This window comes from Corythoichthys intestinalis, chromosome 2 (genome assembly GCF_030265065.1).
Source record: "Corythoichthys intestinalis isolate RoL2023-P3 chromosome 2, ASM3026506v1, whole genome shotgun sequence".
In the NCBI taxonomy this organism is placed as follows: Eukaryota; Metazoa; Chordata; class Actinopteri; order Syngnathiformes; family Syngnathidae; genus Corythoichthys; species Corythoichthys intestinalis.
In genome coordinates, this window is record NC_080396.1 from 48,076,357 (window position 1) to 48,093,174 (window position 16,818).

At 38.9% G+C, this 16,818-nt stretch overlaps 1 protein-coding gene across 2 annotated transcripts in view; it reads left to right on the top strand.

Annotated features, from left to right (window-relative positions):
* Nucleotides 1–11,376: 11,376 nt before the first annotated feature.
* kcnd1 (potassium voltage-gated channel, Shal-related subfamily, member 1) overlaps nt 11,377–16,818 on the top strand; it is a 35,655-nt gene continuing 30,213 nt past the window's right edge. Inside the window, exon 1 of one of the 2 annotated variants that reach the window (XM_057829609.1) lies at nt 11,377–11,616. The gene's annotated coding sequence lies outside the window, so the exon portion shown is untranslated. The remainder of the gene's footprint in view (nt 11,617–16,818) is intronic. The other variant, XM_057829611.1, reaches the window with a different exon arrangement.

A 16,818-nucleotide genomic window follows, 5' to 3' on the forward strand; every position in this document is an offset into this window, starting at 1 on the left:
TAGGACAGCGTCCTAAATGTGCAGCACAGCAGCCAATTGTGGCCCGCAGGACACTATTTTGTGTTCCCATTTGACATCTAATGGTACTATGAGTACAATCGCCACTATAGCATAATTTTAAATACATTTAATTAATTAAAGGATCCACTTTTGGGAAAAATTAAATAGTAAATAAAAAAGAATTTGAAAAACGCAAATGGAAAAAAATACCATGCGTAGTAAAAAAAAAAAAAATTTTTTTTTTTGAATAAAATAAAGATGAAAAAAATCTCCCAAAAAAAATTTAATACCTTGAAAAAAGAAAAAGGTTTTATTTATACGGGATTTTATTTTTTGGTTTTTGTTTTGTGACCTCACATAGCTTAGCTCTTGATCAAATGATCGCTTTCAGCTCCTCCGAGTTGAAATGAGTTGGATGTTTATTGCCGTCAATAGGTGTTTTCAATATTAATTTCTCTTTTACTAACTACCACAACACATATTCTGTGACCTGAGCTGGCAGGGAATGAATTAAGCTCATCATAATCTTTGAATGTCTTACCCTGAAAGGGCTAAAAAATATACAGTATATTTTATATATATAATTATTATATATATAAATAAATTTAGAATAAACAAGTTTATCTGTGTTTCCCTTTTTTGTTTTTAAAACATGTAAATAAATTAAAATATAATAATGGATAAGAAAGCAAGATATTATTATTATAATTATATGTTATAATAAAATATTTGCTATAAAGAGGCTCACAAAGAGAATTTGGATCATTTTTGGGCAGGAATGTCGCTAAAAGGTTACTGTAATTTTTGGAATAAGCTGCTTTTTTCCCCTCCTTTTGAATCCTGCGGCTTATAGTCCAGTGCGGCGCATTTGTTGATTTAGTTGGGTCATAGACTTCATATTGATATTGACCGGTCAGATTCCACCTTCACTGCGTCACACCTTCAAGTAGGGGGCCATCCCACAATCTGCTTCAGTTATTCGCAGTCGGTCGCAGCGACACATGCAGCGATCTAACGCCAGATTTAGGTAGAAAAACTACGAAATCTGTACTGCATACAAACAGGAAGGATTGTCTCAGGAGTGATTTGTTCGAGGATTCAAGGTAATTATTGTATTTTTTGTTTTTTCACAAGAATTTTCAATGTAATAAGCTTTGTTGTAAGGCTGCCGCCACATTGTCTAACAGACTAGCATCATTCTTCGACATATTTACGTAAAATAAATGCTAACTGCCCGTTTTTTTTTCTCTCTCTTTTAACAAAGAATCGAGACGTTACATTCATATCTATAAAGAATTTGGGTATTTAAGCTTTTCACAAGAATTTTCAACGTAAAAAGCTCTTTGTTGTAAGGCTGCCGCCACATTGACTAACAGACTAGCATCGTACTTTGACATATTTACGTAAAATAAATGCTAACTGCACGTTTTTTTTTCTCTTTTAACAAACAATCAAGACTGTTTTACGTCCATACATATGAAGAAATCAGGGATTTAAGCATTTACTCATCGGAAAAACTGTTGACATAAGGCGGCAGCCACATTGACTAACAGACTAGCATAGTACTTCCACATATTTACGTAATATAAATGCTAACTTCACATTTTTATTGCTTTTAACCAAGAATCGAGAATTTTTGTTCGGTTTTGTGTTGGTTACCTCCTAGTGTGTCCTATGATTGCCCATTGATTTCACCTGTTGTACCTGCTCCTAGTGTATCCTCCAATCTGCATCCTCCTGTGTCATCCACCTGTTCCTCGTTGTCTCGTTACCCCTTATCTGTGTGTGTATATAAATTCCCAGTTTCTTTTCAATCCTTGCTGCGTCATTTTCAATGGCCATGTGCACGTCAGGATCTGTTCTCGTCAGTTTTCTACGTCCAAGCCCTCGTGTTCCCCAAAGTAAGTTTTTGATACCCAACTTTTTGTTAGTCACCTGAGTTTGGTTTGCTTCTGTCTTAATTTTTGGATCTCCACAGTATTGGTTGGTACTTTGTTTTTTGTTTGCCTTAATTAAATTATTTTGCACTGCCGGTCTGCCTCACCTCTCTAATCCTGCGATTGGGTCCACACTACCCTGCCTACCCGCATTACTTGACAGTTTTACGTCCATATCTATAAAGAACTCAGGGATTTAAGCATTTATTCACAAGAATTTTCACTGGAAAAGCTTTGTTTATATAAGACGGCCGCCACATTGACTAACGGACTAGCATGGTACTGTGACATATTTACGAGAAAAAAATGCTAACTACACTTTTTTTTTTTTTTGCTTTTAACAAATAATCGAGACTGACGTCCATATCTATAAAGAATCCAGGGATTTAAGCATTTATTCACAAGAATTTTCACCAGAAAAGCTCTGTTTACATAAGAATGCTAACTGCACCTTATTTTTGCTTTTAACCAAGAATCAAGACTGTTTTGCGTCTATAACTATAAAGAATTCAGGGATTTAAGCATTCATTCACAAGAATTTTCAACCAAAAAAGCTCTTTGTCTGTGATTCCACTCGGTCAGCTTTGACGTCCACGTCAACAATGCAGGCCCCCTATTAATCGGCCCTGCTCCCCGTGTCTCGTCAATATCCTTATGAAGTCTATGGTTGGGTTAATGCGTAACATTTTATTTGACAGCGGCGGCATAAGACTGTCATAAAACCGTCATAATTATGACATGACACTGTCATGGGCATTAATTAATGCTTATGACAGATGTCGTTAAGTGTCATCTGGCAAATTTTGTCAAGTAATTCCCATTTATGTCTAGTTTGGATCTTTTAAATCCATTCAAAAATTAGATAATTTGCCGAATGACTCTAAGGCTATGTTCTTACTACAGGTCTTAATGCACGAATCCGATTTTTTTCGTGTTTTTCCGACTGTTTCAGTCTGAACATGGCAAGTCGCATAGAACTGGACCATTTCAAATCCGATCTGGGTCACTTTCGTATGTGGTTCAAATCCGATCTGGGCCACATTTTTCCAGACTGTCGCGGCGGTCTGTACTGTCCATTCTCTCAAATCGGAATTCATGCAGCAATTACGTCATCAAAAAGCGAGAGAGACGCCACGGTAGCGGGGCAGCTGTGCGTTATTGGCGCCTAGCTTGCCTTGAACACGGCATTTTAGGAAGAGTCGGACTTGACAACAGTCATAAAAAAATTAAAATGGGTTGAGGATAAGCCTGAGAATGATCGGTTTTCTGTCTGGTCCATATAAGCAATATTTCAACATTGCTTACACGGCCGAGAGTCGGGGCAAATGTGTATGTATGTGTGGTATGTGTGTGTGACATGCACGAACAGTGCGTGCATGCTATCGATCCATATACTTTGAATATAAGCCTAAACTGGGATTATTTATGTCTGTTATTTGTGTCCTCTTTTTAAAAAGCAAAATATGATATCCCTGGAATGACGGATGACAGCCAGCATGTGTGGTCATTTATTTTTATGCTTCTGCGCATGCGGGTCGTCTTGCTCAGCGCTTGTCGGACTGCGAATTAGTGCGCATGCGTAATACTTGAATGGTCTCAATGGACAAAGGCAGTCTGAACGGGCACGCTAAAAAAACAGATATGACAAAAAATCGGATTCGTGCATTAAGACCTGTAGTATGAACGTAGCCTAAATGACATCTGTCATAAGCATTCATTAATGCTCAGAACAGTGTCAGGTCATAATTATGACGGTTTTAAGACAGTCTTATGATGCTGCTGTCTAATAAAGTGTTACCGGTTAATATATTTTGGTATAAAAATACCATAATACAGTAAGGAGAGCTGTGGCTTATAGTCCGGTGCGACTTATCTATGAACAAATGCCGTTTCCGTGTCAAATTTGGTGAGTTGCGGCTTATAGTCAGGTGCGCCTTTTAGTCCGAAAAATACGGCAATCAACTAATAAAATAGTTGTCGATTCATTAAGAAAAATAAAATCATAATCCTTGCATGAAAGTGTATGTATTATACATTTATTTGCCTAGACTGAATCATTCAAGGACTGGGATCTTTTATACATTAATTCAATGTTAATTTTCACACTGCATAATGTAGCAGTTGGTTAAAATGATATGAAACATACTTTTAAGGAATGAAACCTACGCTACAATATTTTAACCCTGGTCATGAAGTGCTTGTGGTTGACTTCCCCTCATGATTCTTCCTGGTCGTGCCGGTGCATTATTTATGAGTCGGACTCGGACTTGGCTGACGATCGATGCGACCTTCATGCGGTTCGTCCTCAGCTCAGTCACGACCAATCAGGACACTTGCTCAATTACTGCTGCTCTAATTGACTTTTATTATTATTTCTACTTAGCTTGTTTAGTAAGTTCAAAGGTGACATGTCCAAACCAGAACTTGTGGGCCATCTGCAGCCCGCTGCCCATTTTTTAATGTCCCGCAGCAAATTATAAAATTATCATTGAAAATGGCCCATACAAGAAGCTTACATTCAGCCTATTTTCTTTTGCACTTCTCAGTTTTAACACTAGATGACGCTAGTCACTCAAAAACAGTGCCCCTCTCCATTAGCTTCAGAATCAAAACCAGACAACATGTTCTAAACCAATGTAGGAAACTGTAAAATTCCAGTACTGTATTTTGTTTATATAAATTATGCGTATACAAAAAAATAATCCAATGGGATCTTGTTAATGATTTTTTCCCCCCTTTATTTTTATTTTTTACTGTCGTAGACATTTTTTTTTCTGCAAGTAGCATCGTAGTATGAATATAAATATATATATAGAGGGGTGAAAGTGGGTGGGAACGGTCAGGAATGCAGTTCCGGTATAAGATTCAGGGCTGGAACGCAGTTCCAGTATAAGATTCAGGGCAGGAACGCTGTTCCGGTATACGGTGCTTTGATTCCGAAAATACGACGACAACTGTCAAAACGCTATGTAAAAAAACAAAAATACAAAGCTGCCACACATGCATTTCTTCTCCAAAAAGAAAATAATCTACCAACGTCAAATTTACATACACAAGTGTTAACAACAAGCATAATAAAGTGCTGTGTAGGGTAATCCATTTCCACCGTTATTTATTATTTATTTTATTCTACGGTTATCTGAGTCTGACGAATCCACGAGGCAAAGCAAAACGCCTGGACTCATTTATCCATTCAATCGGCTGACATACTGACATGTGATTACCAGAGATAGTTAGCTCTGATCGGTTCAGATGTGCAATTTTTCTGAAACAGCAAAAAAAAAAAAAAAAAAAAAAAATAGGGCAGTGCAACAGAAAATGGATCAAATCTTTAAGAGCAAAAAGGAAAGAGCTAAGGTGGCTTATTTATCATATTTCTTTTTATTTGGTCTGATGGGGAGGTTCAGAACATCTTAGCTGTCAATGTGCACTTTGGGGTTATATTTGTTAATTTGTGTTAGGCTACCTATTCATTTCCTTATGATTTAAAAAAGTAAATGTTTGCGCGATCTTCAAAATATATTCCATTTCACTCTGCATAATATAGGTCATTTGTACTTATTTTTTCTGAATGTATGTTACTTATATCTTTATTATTAAAAAACACAACAAAAAGTAAATGTTTACATAATCTTCAATTTTAATATACATCCTATGTTCTTAGGTAGTTAAAATTAAGATTTGGCATGTAGTATGTGAGGAAATGAGGGAAAATCAAAATTAGGAGATGGAGGTTGGGGTTATAGTTGTTTTTGTTAACTTTTATTTTGCAAATCATTGAAAAAATACAATTTAGAATGAAAATCTGTGTTTGTATGTGTTAAAGAAATAACTGACCAAAACAGTTTTCTTTGCATTTGCATTTGCAGTTGTTTTGACGCCCCCCAAAAAAAAAAAAGAAAAAAAGTTAAAATTTCTGGCTCCGTGGCGACCTTCACGACGGGGAGTTCCGGCAAGAAATTCTAAACACTTTCACCCCTGTATATATACCGTATATATTGCAATATCATTAAATCTGTGGATTATTTTATGGCTTGTAGCTCGACGGACAGTTATAAACATCAAATTCATTTAAACTGGGAAGGCTGAAATTTAGTGATTATGTTTCACTGCCATTGGGGGCCACCAATGGCAGCTAATGGGTCAATACTTTAAGATAAATGCTTTTTAAAAAACAAACCATTCTTTTTTATCCGATTCCAATCTTTTCACACATGAAAGTTGAAGGATTACCAGTTGGCCACTTGCTGGCTGTGATTTTTCTGAACACAGCCTATGGAGAAAAAAGTTTGGGCTTGCGCGATGCACCATTTGAAAATTGCCATCGCACGACGCACAACAGTTTTTTGTTTTGTTTTTTTTCGAACGCAGAAGCAGAAAGTTTGCAGAACCATGGCCTCCTAAATCCCTTTTACATACAGCAATTTTCATCATTTACAGATGAATCCATTTAGCCTGGATTAAATGGTGTTACAGTATATGAAATGTGGTCATGGTGAGTCAACCAAAGTCTTCCCAACCAGAGCTATTCAAGTCATCTGGGGAAAATTCTTCTCATTTTAATATCGCAATACTGTATACTTATTATGTCACAGTATATCGCAAACCCCCCCAAAATTCGCATTGTCAGTTTTTTCCAATATCGTTCATCCCTACCCATTCCAGACAAAGACTTTCTTGAAAATTATAGCGAGGTTTACTGTACAGGGTGACCCAAAAAAATACATAATACAACTTAAATGCCATGTTTATTCAGTTTAGAATTAGAATTTAATCACAAATTATACATTATTGTAAAGAACATGTACAGTACACTCTATTTTTCAATGTGTCCTCCCTTAAGTGTCACAACAGCCCCCAGGCGCCTGCGGAACGCTTGACAGGTCTTCTTTATGTAGGATGCTGTCATCTTTTCCCAAGATCTAACAATGGACCTCTCCAGGGCTGCCACAGAAGTTTGTGGCTTCTTACAGGCACTGTCCTCCACAGTTGCCCATATGCTATAATCCAGGGGATTTAGATCTGGACGCTGGGGTGGCCACATATCACCTTGTCAATCAACTTTTTGGTCCGCACAGATCGGCACTTCCAGACCCAGGTTTTCGTGAGGCTGTTCCAGTATCTTTCAGCTTCTTTTTAACTTTGTAGACTGCACATCTGGATATTCTCAGATTTGCCGCAATCTCAGTAGGTGTCAGACCGGCACGCAGCAATTCAGGTACAGCTAAAGTTTTCTTCATTTTCAGCAGAAGCACAGGAATTGTAGAGACGAGAGATTGCCAGCTGCATTGAGTGACCTTAAAGAATCACTTAAGCATGACAACCTATTTAGATATGTTTCAATGGCTTTTAAACAAGCAGTCAACTGAGTGTAAACTTTTTTTTGGGTCACCCTGTCTATCATTGTTACCTGGTTGCCTAGCTCAACCAGGTATTTATACGTTACTTGAGTATTTTTCTGACAATCTTTTTACAAATTGAATCACATATCAAGGCTGTTGTAATTCTAGACATTTATATCTCTGGAATCTATAGTTGGCTTTGGTTTAGAGTGTCTTCATAATCGTGCCAGTAGTGGTGGTCTTCCTCTTCCTCTGCACACCGCCGTCTGTACGTCCTCCAGAGGGAAAAAAACTCATAAAAATGTCGATGTCTGCCTCAACGTAAACACAGCCTTTTATTATTTTTTATTCTTTTATTATTTGCTTTTATCCCATTGCATTTATTGCTGTTGCTTTCTTCAGCTCATGCTACCCTGGATCATTTTGTCCTATGTTATATATTTCTTTTCATCTTGCTGTACATCAAAACACTTTGAATCTGGACAGGTCTGGTTGAACCTTTTGCTGTCAGTGTGAGTCTATTCGGGTCAGTACATGAGAGTCTGTGTTAACCAGTTTGAGTTCATATGAATCGACTTGATTCAATGTGAGTCTTCAAGAAACTGTTTCATTCCTAGTAACCAAGAGTATGAATGAGTATGAGTCAGTGTGGAAATTCAAGTCTGGTGCAGTGTGGATCTATCCGACTCAGGTTGAGTACTGACTAATTGTGTGTTAACACTCAATGTGAGTCTCCATCAGTCAATGAATTTTCAACAGTCAGTTTGAGTATGTATGAGTCATTGTGAGTCTATATGAAATGAGTGTCAGTCCACATGATTCAGCTTGAGTCTAAAATAGAGGTCACTTGCGTTTATACGAAAAGTCATTGTTTGTGAGTATTACTGAGTTTGAGTCCATTTGAATCTGTAACCATGTTTTGCCAATAGTATAAGTCAGTGTGAGTCTGTACAATTTTTTACAACTCAATTTGAGTCCGTTTTGATTCTTGGAAGTCTGTGAGAGTCTTGAACAGTCATTTTCTTCGGGATGTCAAGGAGTAAGCAGGACCAAGTGGCTCCCTAAGAGACTGCCCCCTAGTGGATACATGACCTAGTGCTGATGCGGTAACTTTAGGCCATGAAACTTTGATGCAGCGAGTGCAATGTCGGCAAAACGACAGCTGACCAGCGCGCCTGGCATTCATTATTGAGTGATCGTGCGCACATTTGCTCGAAGGTATGATTGCTTGGAACTACCTTTACCCCACTAAGCCATGATACCGTCATGATGATGAGGGCGATTATTAACCTTTATATAGCCAGGATAAAACACATTGAGATGAATGCATTCGTTGCCACTGACAGCATACAGTGGGGCAAATATGTATTTAGTCAACCACTAATTGTGCAAGTTCTCCCACTTGAAAATATTAGAGAGGCTTGTAATCGTCAACATGGGTAAACCTCAACCATGAGAGACAGAAAAAAACACAGAAAATCACATTGTTTGATTTTTTTAAGGATTTATTTGCAAATCATGGTGGAAAATAAGTATTTGGTCAATACCAAAAGTTCATCTCATTACTTTGTTATGTACCCTTTGTTGGCAATAACGGAGGCCAAACGTTTTCTGTAACTCTTTACAAGCTTTTCACAGACTGTTGCTGGTATTTTGGCCCATTCCTCCATGCAGATCTCCTCTAGAGCAGTGATATTTTGGGGCTGTCATTGGGCAACACGGACTTTCAACTCCCTCCTCACCCTGTGGCGTCAAAATGATAACAAGAACGGTGAGCAAAAATCCCAGAACCACACGGGGGGACCTAGTGCATGACCTACAGAGAGCTGGGACCACAGTAACAAAGGCATCAGTAACACAATGCGCCGCCAAGGACTCAAATCCTGCACTGCCAGACGTGTCCCCCTGCTGAAGAAAGTACACGTCCAGGCCCGTCTGCGGTTCGCTAGAGAGCTTTTGGATGATCCAGAAGAGGACTGGGAGAATGTCTTATGGTCCGATGAAACCAAAATAGAACTTTTTGGTACACAGGTTCTCGTGTTTGGAGGAGAAAGAATACTGAATTGTACCATACCCACTGTGAAGCATGGGAGTAGAAACATCATGCTTTGGGGCTGTTTTTCTGTAAAGGGACCAGGACGACTGATCTGTGTAATGGAAAGAATGAATGGGGCCATGTATCGAGAGATTTTGAGTGGAAATCTCCTTCCATCAGCAAGGGCATTGAAGATGAGACGTGGCTGGGTCTTTCAGCATGACAATGATCCCAAACACACAGCCAGGGCAACAAAAGACTGGCTTCGTAAGAAGCATTTCAAAGTCCTGGAGTGGCCTAGCCAGTCTTCAGATCTCAACCCCATAGAAAATCTATGGAGGGAGTTGAAAGTCTGTGTTGCCCAACGACAGCCCCAAAACATCACTGCTCTAGAGGAGGTCTGCATGGAGGAATGGACTAAAATACCAGTAACAGTGTGTGAAAAGCTTGTGAAGAGTTACAGAAAACGTTTGGCCTCCGTTATTGCCAACAAAGGGTACATAACAAAGTATTGAGAGGAATTTTTGGTATTGACCAAATACTTATTGTCCACCATGATTTGCAAATAAATTCTTTCAAAATCAAACAATGTGATTTTCTGTTTTTTTTTTCACATTCTGTCGGTCATGGTTGAGGTTTACCCATGTTGAGAATTACTGGCCTCTAATATTTTCAAGTGGGAGAACTTGCACAATTAGTGGTTGACTAAATACTTATTTGCCCCACTTTATATATCCTATATAGTTCAATTCAATTCAATTCAATTTCATTTGTATAGCCCTAGATCAGAAAAATGTTGTCTCAAAGGGCTTTGCAGAGGCAATATGATACACAATCAGAAACAGCAAACGAAGCAACAAAGACGAATAAATAAATTCAAGTCCTGGGTATTCCCCATCCTTAGACCCTCCATGTCGGCAAGGAAAAACTCCAAAAACTCCAGAGTCTTCGGGAGAAAACGAGAAACCTTGGGGAGTACCACAGTCAGGAGAGATCCACTCCCAGGACGGATAGACAGGAAGCCCCAGGACCGCTAATGGGAATTAGCAGGCGAGGTTACAGTCCGTAAAAAATGCGGTGGAGTAAAGGAACAAGAAGAGGTCCATCTAGCCAGATGAGACGGGGGTAGCAACGAGGACGTTCATCCAGCTTGGGGTCCGGACAGTCAGGAGGCTGCAGCTGAAATATAGCCCCTCCCCAGAGGGGAGGGGGGAAAGGGGACACCGGGTGACTAGTGATGAAGAGACTAGACAACTAGATATTAACATTAGAAAATAGAAATAAAGTAAGATAAGTGGTAGGTAGAGTGAGAAAAAAGGAGATAGAACTCAGTGGCTGTACTTCCCCCAGCTTTATAGCTTCTAGTGCAGCTTAGACTAAACTTTGAGTCTACTCCGACTTCAACTAGCCTGACCATAAGCTTTGCTGAATAGGAAAGTTTTTAATCTAATCTTAAATGTGCAGACTGTCTCGGCTTCTTTAATATTAGCTGGAAGCTGATTCCATAAAACGGGCTTGGTGGCTAAAGGCTCTAGCTCCGATAGTACTCTTAGAAACCCTGGGAACTACCAGTAGATCTGCATTCTGAGAGCGGAGTGTCTAGTTGAGCTAGAAGGGCTGGCCATCAATGATGACCAGTCAGCCCTCCAAATAAAAAAGGATTAGACCTCTATTGCTGTTAATAGGAGCAAAAACATCTCATTGACAAGAGTGTCCGGGTCAGGTTAGGCAACAAACACATAAAAGTTCAAATGGATTGGACGACAACACAACTAAAAGCATGAAAAGTAAGAATTGTTGATCACAATCAACATGGCTGCTGCTTATCATTACATGATGACCCGAGAGCATGTGTGCGTGGAATTATACTTTTGGGTATGCCCAGGTGGCCCTGACATTTCAATGCCAATGAGTGTGTAAGTATGTCTACGTGTGTGTATATGAGTTTCAGTGTGTGTTTGTGGTCATAGAAGGTAAGAAGTGAGAAATGGCAACAAACAGAAGGAGAGTGAGAAAAGCAAGAGGGTCGAGCAAGCTAATGGAGGTGGAGCTTGGGTGTGTGGATGTGTGTGTGTGTGTGTGTGTGTGCGTGGAATAGAGAGAGAGGATGACAGCAGATGTGCTTGTTGCCGCGGCACCAAAGCACGACAGCACAAGAACGTAAAAGAAGACCTATCCATCTTTACCTTTTCTTCATCAAACACCCCGCTCTTCATTTGGAAACTTCTTCCTCCTCATCATCTTCATCCTCCTCCTCCTCCTCTTCCTGTTGGTGGAGCATCAGAAGCAGCAGAGGTAAGAGGTAAGTAGGATGAGATGTGCTCCACATTCACTGATGCCCAGAATAGAATGGGATGGGATAGAATAGAATGGAAGTTTATTGAGCAAGCTGCAGGAGGATGATGAATGACAACATTATACAAAGTGACTAGAACTCAACCCATGTAAGAAGTGTTTGTGACATAACCCTGTTGTTAAATTAGTGATGAACTTTGGTGTATCTACATTTATGTTTGTTAGTGCGCATGCGCACACACACGTTATTAATATGAATAGTTCATGAACACACAGACTTGACTCTAGTTTCCACTACGATGACTTTTTTTCAAGCATGAGAAGTTCATTGAGTCGTATGTTTATGTGAGTCCGTTTGAAATAAGTCTTATTTTAATCTATAGAAGGCAGTGCCAGTCTTTATGAGTCAGTTTGAGTCCGTGGGTGTGTTCGTGTCAGTGAATATACAGTAGGTCTATACGTTCATAGTCAGTGTGAGTCTATGCATGTCAGTGTGCACCCATGTGACTTAGTGAGTGCAAGCCTAGCTCGTGCCTGTGCAAGTCTGTGATATTCCATTTTAGCCTATACATGTAACTTTGAGCCCATATGACTCAGTTTAGGTCAGGTCAGTGCAAGTTGGCATGGGTAGGTACAAGTTAGCGTACAGTGTGAGTACTGTATATGCGTTGTTGGGTCTATATGTCTCGCTGAGTGTATAATATTAGCTTTAAGATTCCGTTTCAGTCCACTCAAGTACCCGTGATTTTATACGATTCATATTCTTTACAAGTTTGTGAATCTGTTTTAAGAGGTTTGTGCTAATCTAAGTCCATCTGAGTCAGTTTAAATCTTGGCAAGTGAGTGTGAGTCCTTCATCCTTTCTTTTTAACAACACTCAATAAGAATTCAGGAATCTTGACATTGTAGGTGTAATTATTTCCCATTGTTGCTCAAGAGTCTGCATCTCCATTGATATACAGAGGTGTGTAAGTTACCCATTCAAGGGGAACTAACACACTCCCATATCATCGTAGATGCTAACTTTTTAATTTTGCGACTGACTGGTCCTTCTTCTCTTTGGCTTGGAGGTCACTACGTTTATAAAGTTCAAAGAAATTTGAAAAATTGACTCGTCAAACTACAGCACACTTTTCTATTCTATGCCGGGCCATCTTAGATGAGCTCAGGTGAGGAGAAGCCGGTGCTGTTTCTGGGTGTTGTTGATATATATGGCTTTTGTTTGGCATGCTAGAGTTTAAGAGGTTCTTTTCTCCCTTTTTTTAAACATCGTTTTTTCCCCCCTCGTCATTTAGCCTAGTCCTTGAATCTTTTGATAATGAAATACCTTAATTAATTCCAGTTTCACATTGTGAATCATTGTTTTGAGACCAATGTTACCCCAACCTTGCTTGTGAACAACTGAGCCGTTCACTGAGGCTTCTTTTATACCCAGTTATGTCAGTCTTGTGTTCCTAATTAACCTGTTGACCTATGAAATATTTTTTGCGTGTTACTCAACATTCCAAATCTTATGCGGCCACCGCCGCATACTTTTTGGAACTTGATGCTGGTATAACATTCAACAATTTGTATATTTACTATGTGGCTGTGTTACGTACGGTACTTCATTCATTTAAATCATTTAATGCAAAACAGAAAACCCATCTTCATTGAAATTGGAGTTTGTATCAATCATTTATTGTGATTTACAATAATGTTTATCTATTCTATGTATAATTATAATTCTATATCTACCTGTGCAGCGATTTGGTATGTGTATGAGGGTCTGCGACTATGCATATTTACGAGTCAGCGTTTTGGCAAGAGGAATTTATTTTTTGGGAGTTATCAATAACATGTGCAGCTCTTTAATTCAGTAAAAGGAAATGAGCGTATTTGAGTCAGAGTCTGTCTTAGTCAGAATACGAATCAGTGAGTGCAATGAATGTAATGAGTCTGAGTCAGTGTTGACGAGCCATATCAGGCTCTAAAACTGTTTCAGTCTATAGATAAGTTTCCTGAGCGAAAATTGGGCGGTGCCATCTTTGACATTTTTTGCTCCAGACTTCAGTTTGGCTCAGACAGACCGCCATGAATTTCAGTTGTAATAGACAAAGTTTTAAACAAACTTTTTTAATCAAACCAGACGAACCCACAGAATCTCCAAAATTCAGCACGACGTAGATGGGACTCTGGGACTTTCTGTGCTGTGCTTGGTTTTGTGAACTCCAGGAAGCGCCTATATATATATGCTTGTAAGTGGAATGCTTTGAACAGCGTCCAGCTTCAAAGCGCCAGTGTGGATCTACCTCGCCATACGCATTAAATCCAAACCAGCACCAGATTAAGGATTTGGCTTGCATCTTTAACCCTAAAGGATCCACCCAAAAGATTACACGTTTGTTCATATCAATTCGTTGATCGTTCGTGGACAAAATTTTAACAATCTGTGCAGCCTGTGTTAACATGAGGTGTAGATTGATACGCCGGAGTGACCAAAATGAGGCGAAATTACAAATAATATGTTGTTACGAGGAAATACTATTGCTGGCCTAAAATATTGGCACCCCTGCAATTCTGTCAGATAATGCTCAATTTCTCCCATAAAATGATTGCAATTACAAATGCTTTGGTAGTAATATCTTCATTTATTTTGCTTGCAATGAAAAAACACAAAAGAGAATGGGAAATAAAACAAAATCATTATCATTTTACACAAAACTCCAAAAATGAGACTGACAAAAGTATTGCTACCCTTTGAAAAATAATTTGATGCTTCTCTAATTTGTGTAATTAACTGCACCTGTTACTTACCTGTGGCACGTAACAGGTGGTGGCAATAACTAAATCAAACTTGCAGCCAGTTAAAATGGATTAAACGTGACTCAACCTCTATCCTGTGTCCTTGTGTGTATCACATTGAGCATGGAAAAAAGAAAGAAGACCAAAGGAACTGTCTGAGGACTTGAGAAGCAAAATTGTGAGGAAGCATGGTCAATCGCTTCTAAATGTACCTGTGTCTACCGTGCGCAGTGTCATCAATAAGTGTAAAGCCCATGGCACTGTGGCTAACCCCCTCGAGATGTGGAAAAGAAAAATTGATGAGAGATTTCAACGAAAGATTATGTGGATGGTAGATTAAGAACTTCGAGTAACATCCAAACAAGTTCAAGCTGTCCTGCAGCCCGAGGGCACAACAGTGTCAACCCGTACTATTTGTCGGCGTCTGGATGAAAAGGAACTCTATGGCAGGATACCCAGGAAGACCCCACTTTTGACCCAGAGACCTAAAGAAGCCAGGCTGGAGTTTGCCAAAACTTACCTGAAAAAGCCAAAAACGTTTTGGAAGAATGTTTCTGGTCAGATGAGACAAAAGTTGAGCTTTTTGCGAAAAGGCATCAACATACTGTAAAGTTTACAGGAAAAAAACAATGCCTTCAAAGAAAAGAACACGGTCCCCACAGTCAAACATGGCGGAGGTTCCTTGTTGTTTTGGGGTTGCTTTGCTGCCTCTGGCACTGAACTGCTTGACCGTGTGCACGGTGTTATGAAGTCTGAAGACTACCAACAAATTTTGCAGCATGATGTAGGGCCCAGTATGAGAAAACTGGGTCTCCCTCAGAGGTCATGGGTCTTCCAGCAGGACAATGACCCAAAACACACTTCAAAAAGCACTAGAAAGTGGTTTGAGAGAAAGCACTGGAGACTTCTAAAGTGGCCAGCAATGAGTCCAGACCTGAATCCCATAGAACACCTGTGGAGAGATCTGAAAATGGCAGTTTGGAGAAGACACCCTTCAAATCTCAGAGACGTGGAGCAGTTGGCCAGGGAAGAATGGTCTAAAATTCCAGCAGAGCATTGTAAGAAACTCAGTGATGGATACTGGAAGCGGCTGTTCGCAAATATTTTTTCTAAAGGTTGTGCTACCAAGTATTTGGCTGAGTGTGCCAATACTTTTGTCCGGGCCATTTTTGGAGTTTTGTGTAAAATCATAATGATTTATTTTTATTTTTTTCATTCTCTTTTGTGTGTTTTTTCATTTTAAGCAAAATAAATGAAGATATTACTATCAAAGCATTTGTACTTGCAATCATTTTCTGGGAGAAATTGGGCATTATCTGACAGAATTGCAGGGGTGCCAACACTTTTGGCCAGCACTGTATAGGGTAATTTATATCTAGTTAGGTTATAGTTATTCTATTATGAGCTCATCACACATGTACATATTAACACAGATAGTATGTCATTCTTTTTTATTGCAGTTATTAATCGCAATAAAACTTTCGGACAACATGATTCCATTTTGCTGTTGTATTTAAAACAATTGCTGCTTGTGCAAAACAGGTCAAGAAATCGCAATTTATAAACTTATTAGAAAAATATTAACGAAGGTGGAGCATAAATCGAGCCTTCCATCATAAAGGTAGAATGCACGTAGTCTTGATATATGCCCATCTTTGTAAGTGTTTTTGTGAGGCACATCAAGTTGTCTTCCCTCGCCTTGTTTTCCACCTGTAAATAAAAGAACAAAAAACGTGTCACACTTTAACTTTTGCATTTAGGGTAAAAAGCCCGTGTATGACTTGTAGTAGATGCGTGTTTTCCATTTCTTTACCTTTGAAGCTAATGCAAAGCTAATGATGTCCAAGCTGTGACACAACACATAGAATTGTAGTCAAATTAAACACAAGTATACTTGTTATTGCTTTGTAGTGGCACTTCTTCCCAGTCAAAATGAATTGGACGTCTAGCACCGTCAGTGCCAGCTAATAAGTTAACCATAGATAAATGTAGAGTCTTACAAAAAGGCACGATCTTGAAATAGTTTTAACAGACAAAAATACATACCGTATTTGCCCGAATATAAGACGGCCCTGATTATAAGACGACCCCCTCTTTTTCAGGACTCAAGTTTGAAAAAAGACTTTTTGAACACCAAATTCATTTTGATACAGAAAATAATTACAGTCCCGTACATCTGAAACAGATGATTGTAAAAATATATTTGAGAGAAAAAGCATGCTATTTTGCCTCATTCAAATCTTATCATCTGAACATTTAAATATGTTAACTAAAGTGCATCCACATTCGTAAATGAATGGCTTCTGGTTTTTTAAATGTAAATTAACCAATCTATTGTAATGAAACAACAAAATTGCAATGACTGCATTAACCATCAAAGTGAAGTCTAACTGTAACTGTAGTCTTGATACAAATCTGAATAAGG